The sequence below is a fragment of the Pan troglodytes genome, chromosome 21 (assembly GCF_028858775.2).
Source record: "Pan troglodytes isolate AG18354 chromosome 21, NHGRI_mPanTro3-v2.0_pri, whole genome shotgun sequence".
NCBI lineage: Eukaryota > Metazoa > Chordata > Mammalia > Primates > Hominidae > Pan > Pan troglodytes.
In genome coordinates this window covers 54,173,005-54,178,967 of record NC_072419.2, presented here as the reverse complement: position 1 = coordinate 54,178,967, position 5,963 = coordinate 54,173,005, and the positions used below count along the sequence as shown (strand labels likewise).

General features: G+C 46.3%; 1 pseudogene; it reads right to left on the bottom strand.

Moving 5' to 3' along the window:
* Positions 1 to 319: 319 nt before the first annotated feature.
* Positions 320 to 385, bottom strand: LOC112206573 (U7 small nuclear RNA; annotated as a pseudogene).
* Between the last annotated feature and the right edge of the window lie 5,578 nt (positions 386 to 5,963).

Sequence of the window (5,963 nt, the reverse complement as noted above, 5' to 3'; positions counted from 1 at the left end):
GGCAAACCCCAAATACCCTCCCTAACCAGAAACCAAAATACCGAACTCCACCAGATCCCAGTCCGGCCTGGCCAGATAGTCTGACTTTCCAACAAAGTCGAAAATACAGATTTTTAGAATTAAAATGTAAATGCTGGCAACTAATTCAAATTCAATTGTGTGGTGGGTTTTTTTTGTTTTTTGTTTTTGCATGGAGGGCTTTCTGGTGAAAACCAGACCCCACCTGGGAGCAGGCCCCGGGGGGACGGCTGTGGGAAAAGGGGACCCCTTCCCCACAAGTGCAAAGAACAGGCCACGAGCTGGGCACAGATGCCTCTTCCCGAGCCCACCTGGGAGTGACAACCGGAAAACGTGCTAGACAAATTCTGAAAGAGCTGTAACACCTTACATTATTTTAAAAGTCCCCAGGTTGAGTTAATCCCAGACCCTTTACAGCTTTTGCCTTCTGATTGGTGAGGCCTCAGCTCAAATGTCACCTCCTCAGAGAGGCCCTCCCCCATGGCCCTATTTAAGTAGCCCCCACCAGAGTCTCAGTCAGCGACACGCACCCTTCATTTCCTTCTTGGCGCTGACCCCTACCTGCAAGTGCCTCGTCATTTGCGGTTGGCATCTGCACTGTCCGTCTCCACCAGCACTTAGGCTCCGTGAGGACAGACGCACGACGCCTTGTGCCCTGGTGAATCCCAAATCCCTGCCCTGAGCGCAGTGCCTGGCACAGAACAGACACAGGCAATGAGTGCTGCTGAAAGTTCCCCATGGAGCCAGTGGTGATCTGTCCAGGCTCTACAGCCCTCCCGCTAAACGTGTTCAGAGACGGGGACGCTGGGGCCATCCTCCTTGCTCCACTCCTGGTGAAGAGCCCTCAGACCCATAAGATGGGCTTGTCCATATCACCTTCTCAGGTGAGCCTCATACATAAGCAGGTTCAGTGGGTTAACCAAGCCTACATCTTTAACCCACGTGATAACCACAGTACCAGGTTTCTGCCATCAAATCTTTTCTATCCTCAGTCCTGCCTTGGGAATTCAGACTCACCCAGAATTCAGAGTTTCACAGACTCAGAAGAGAATGTGATGCTAGATTGTTCTGAAATGTTTGGTTTTAAAGCAAGATCAAATGATCACATTTGTGATCTGAAATCATTTGATTGTGTCAAGCCATATCCCCTTCCAAATTATTTTCTTTAAATTCTCCCCAGAACGGGGAGCAGTATTAATTGTTTCCAATGAAAAGACTGCCCCTTTCATCAAAGCCATGAGCTTTATCTGCTGTTTTTGAATATAATGCTGGCTTAGTGAAAGTTGATTGTAAATAGCAGGTCTTCTTTCTGTATTTTATCCTTCCAAATGTGCTAGTTGGAATAAAGAAGTGAAAAGTTTAAAAATCCTCTCTTATAAATGTTTGGAAATTGCACTAGAGTTATTTCTTGCTCTTTGAGGGGAGAGGTCACCCTGCAAACATACAGTCACACCTATTCGGCTCCCCCGGGTTTTGAATGTCACTAAACCCCCACTTCCCCCCTACCTTGGCAGGTCAGACTCTGTGAAGGATGCTCACTGTCTGTACGACCTCACACCAGGCACAGGGACCGGGGGAAAGAGACACATCTGGCTTGTGGGACAGTCCTGCAAGGCCAATTTTCTGGTAGGGAGGTGACACCTGCAAAGGAATCTCTCATTTCTCCCAGCTCCAGTCAGTTTCACCAACAGGTGGGGTTTTCTTTCCTCTCAATTATTATAGATTTCTTTTCTAATAATCAAAGTCACGACTCATTTTGAAAGTTTTTAAAACTAGAAGAAAACAAGATTTTAAATCACACGTGATACCAACACCAAAGATAAGCAGCATTCGCATTTTGCTATGTAGTGCTCCTGTTAGACATACACACACATATGATCACACTTACACACTTACGCACTTTTGCTTCATTAAAATAGAATAAAGCTTTATGGGCCAGGTGCAGTGGTTCATGCCTGTAAACACAGGCGGATCACTGAAGGTCAGGAGTTTGAGACCAGCTTGGACAACATGGTGAAACCCTAGCTCTACTAAAAATACAAAAAAAAAGCTGGATGTGGTGCATGTGCCTGTAATCTCAGCTACTCGGAAGGCTGAGGCAGGAGAATTGTTTGAACCCAGGAGGCGGAAGTTGCAGTGAGCCGACATCTCACCATTGCACTCCAACCTGCACAACAGAGTGAGACTCTGTCTCAAAAAAAAAAAAAAAAAAAGAAGAGCTTTGTTTACACTAAACAATATTTTGTGTCCATATTTACACATAGATAACAACAGATCACTATCATTTTTGGTATGGGCATATGTAGATATAAGTATTACATGAATTTCCTACTTTTTATCCAGTTATGGTCATATCACCTATCAGTGATTTAACTTCAGCCAAGACAGAAGTTTATCTCATGAAAACCAAGACTGGGCTGGGCACAGAGGCTCACGCCTGTAATCCCAGCACTTTGGGAGGCTGAGGTGAGTGTTTCACTTGAGGTCATGAGTTCGAGACTAGCCTGCTCAACATGGTGAAACCCTGTCTCTACTAAAAATAAAAAAAGTTAGCTGAATATGGTGGCACGCACCCGTAATCCCAGCTATTCGGGAGGCTGAGGCATGAGAATCATTTGAACCCAGGAAGCGGAAGTTGCAGTGAGCTGAGATCATGCCATTGCATTCCAGCCTGGGCAACAGAGCAAGAGTCTGTCTCAAAAAATAAAAAAGTAAAAACAAAACTGGAGGTTGTCAGTCTAGAGTGGCGTTAGGGACATTCATTTCCTTCCAGAGGACATTCTGCTATCCACAGGGTAGAAGCCTAATCCTCAAGGTTCAAGGTGACAAGAATAGCTCCAACCATCATACGCTTATTCCAGGAAGCAGGTCAAAGGATGGAACAACTAAGAAATGACATTAAAGATATGTGTCAGTCCATGTGCGTTGCTATAAAGGAATACCTGAGGCTGGTTATTCATAGAAGAGAGGTTTAATTGGCTCATAGTTCTGCAGGCTGTACAAGCATGGCACCAGCATCTGCTCCTGGGGAGGCCTCAGGAAGCTTCCAATCATGGCAGAAGGTGAAAGGGAAGCAGGTACATCACATGGCGAGAGAAAGAGCAAGAGAGGGAGGAGGATGTGCCAACCCCTTTAAACAACCAGATCTCCCATAAACTCAGAGCAAGAATTCAGTCATTGCCATAGGGACGGCACCAAGCCATTGTGAGAGGGATCTGCCCACATCACCAAAACACCTCCCACCAGGCCCCACCTCCAACATCAGGGATCACATTTCAACATGAGATTTGGAGGGGACCAACATCCAAACCATATCAAGACAGAAGTTACAGAAGGGGGTCTCCAAAAATACCACCCAACACTTTTATTGCCTCCCATTGGCCAGAACCTGGTCACATGGCCACAATTCACTACAAGGAGGCCTGGGAAAATGTAGCCTGTGCCCACCCACTAGGAGAGGGGAGCACTGGTGCCAGGGTGTGGGACCACCAGTGGGCATTTATGCTTCCTACTTCTTTCTTCTTATACAAATCCTTGAGATTCATCTTTGCATATTTTTCTGACTATTTCCTAGGGATCAATGCCTATAAATGAAATTTGGGACCAAAAGTTATGCACTTTCATTGGCCAGTTGCAAAATTGCCCTCTAGAAATGTTGTACCAACGAACTCACCCAAGAGATGGGGTTCTATTTCATGAAATGTTTCTCCACCCCACATTTCCTTTTAATCCATACCCTTTGGCCTTTATTAGGCTTACACATCTCTTCAGAATCCTTGCTTCCTACATAATAATCTTGGGATTCAATACATGTTTTTCATTCGGGTTATTATTAATATCAGATTTATCTAACTATGCGTGAACCCAGCCACAGCCTTAGGGAAAGAGATGTATCTTTCAGCGCTGAAGAGAATAAAAATGAATAATCCTCAGAGACTTTGAAACTGAAGTGGGCAGGGAAGGGTGGAAAGAACAGATCTCATTCTAGGAAGAGCATGGAGGGATATTCACAGAGCATGTAGTGCTGAGTAGAGCAGAACAGGCACCCGGGGACACCCAGAGAGCAGCCTTTCCTCAACAGAAAAGGAGTGAGCACCACACAGAGCAGCAGAAAGGGAATCCCAGACAGGGGTAACAGTAGATGCAAAGGCCCCATGGCAGGCACCAACTTGTCCAGGTTTGCCCAGAACTTTCCCAGTTTTAACACTAGAAATCCCATATCCCAGGAAAATTCTGAGTCTCAGCCAAGCTGGGATGATTTGCCTGAAACTGCCCTGTTATAAAACTGAGAGGTCTGTGCCCCATGACCCTCCTCAGTCCTGAGCAAGCTGAGGCAGTGGGTCGCCCTAGACTGGAACGACATGCATGATGGTGGGAAGAGCCAGTGACTCTCTTTCATGTCCTCTCTCCCCTCAACCTCAGGAGTCACCCAGGTGGGCACTGGCATCCAGGATGAAAACTTCCCAGCACCCCTAGCAGCAAGCAGTGGCCACGTGACCAGGCAGTGACCAATGCACATGAGGCCAGTGCACAGCAACTGCCATTACAGGAAGGAATATTTGTGTCCTCTTGTTCACTTCTCCCCTCCCTGCTGGCTGGCAGTAGATAGGATGGACACTGTGGGGGAAGCTATAACCTAAGGAAGTCAGAGCAGCAAGATGGAAGTAGCCTAAGACCCTGAAAAATGCACAGAGAAGAATGACCCGACTGGCTTGGACTTTCATGTGAAAGGAATGAACCTCTGTCTTAGTAAAGCCACCGTGATTCAGGGTCCTTGTCACATTCACTGAGGCTGTAACATAATTGTTAGAAAGAACAGGAGCGGGAGGGGGGATGGAGTCGGAGAGGCAGGCAGAGGTCAGATCACATCGGGCCTGTAGGCCAAGGCAGAGGAAGAAACAGGCAACATAGGACTCAAGGACCACACCTGCTCCCAGGCGAAGGGAGTTTGCTGTGGGTGCCCCTCTCTGTCTGTGTGTCCAGTGTGTGGATATTCTTTATACCTTGCCCATATTGTACAAATACTTTTTTCTGTTCAATATTTAGAAGACATTGCATTAAATAACAAGATGGCAGATGAACATCAGGAAGGAACATTAGGGACATCCACAGTGTTCCATCCAGGAACCTTCACCGTGGAAACCTTTGTGCTCATGGGCGTGGTCTCAAGACACAGTCAGCTGTTGGGGATCAGAGGCCACACTCACCGGAGCAGTGAGGCAGAACCAACTGGGAGAGGGTCCTTCTGTGACACCTACTGCATCACCGGGCTGTGTGAAGTGACTCAGCTGCCAGAACTCACACAATATCATTCTACACCAAAACCTCACGGGAAAAATGGTAAGTTCTCAGTTTCTCCATTAATAGCAACTCTCAGATTAATCGCTGTCCTCCATTGCTTCTCCATGAAACAACTTTTTATAGCTTTGCTTGCGTCTATTTTTCCATTTTTTTAAATTTTGCTAACTGATTGAAAGATATATATTGTGTGTGTGTGATTTTGTCTCTGTCAGCCAGGATAATCATGGTTTAATTCTTATTATTTTTATTACCAACATCCTTTAGTTTTTTAAGCTTTTCAATTCCTAAGGGTATTAATCAAGATCTTTCTGTCTCATGAGACACAGAAAACAAATCCAAACTGTGTAAGAGGAAAAAGAATGCACTCATCACTAGCATTGAGGAGTTCCCAAGCTTAGCTTGCTTGGGGTACAGCTACGTCTACAATTTCCAGGGTCATCCTGTAACTCTCTCTCTCTACTTCCCCAACTTTGGCTCCATGTTTAGCTCCACGACCCTCAGGCTTAAACAGCTGTACTGGCCGCTCCCCAGATCTCCAGCTCCCTGACCCTCAAACTCCAACTGCAGCACCAGCTCCGCCCCAGGTCTCCAGCTCCACAATCCTCAAACTACAACAGCAGCACCAGCTCCCCTGTGGATCTCCA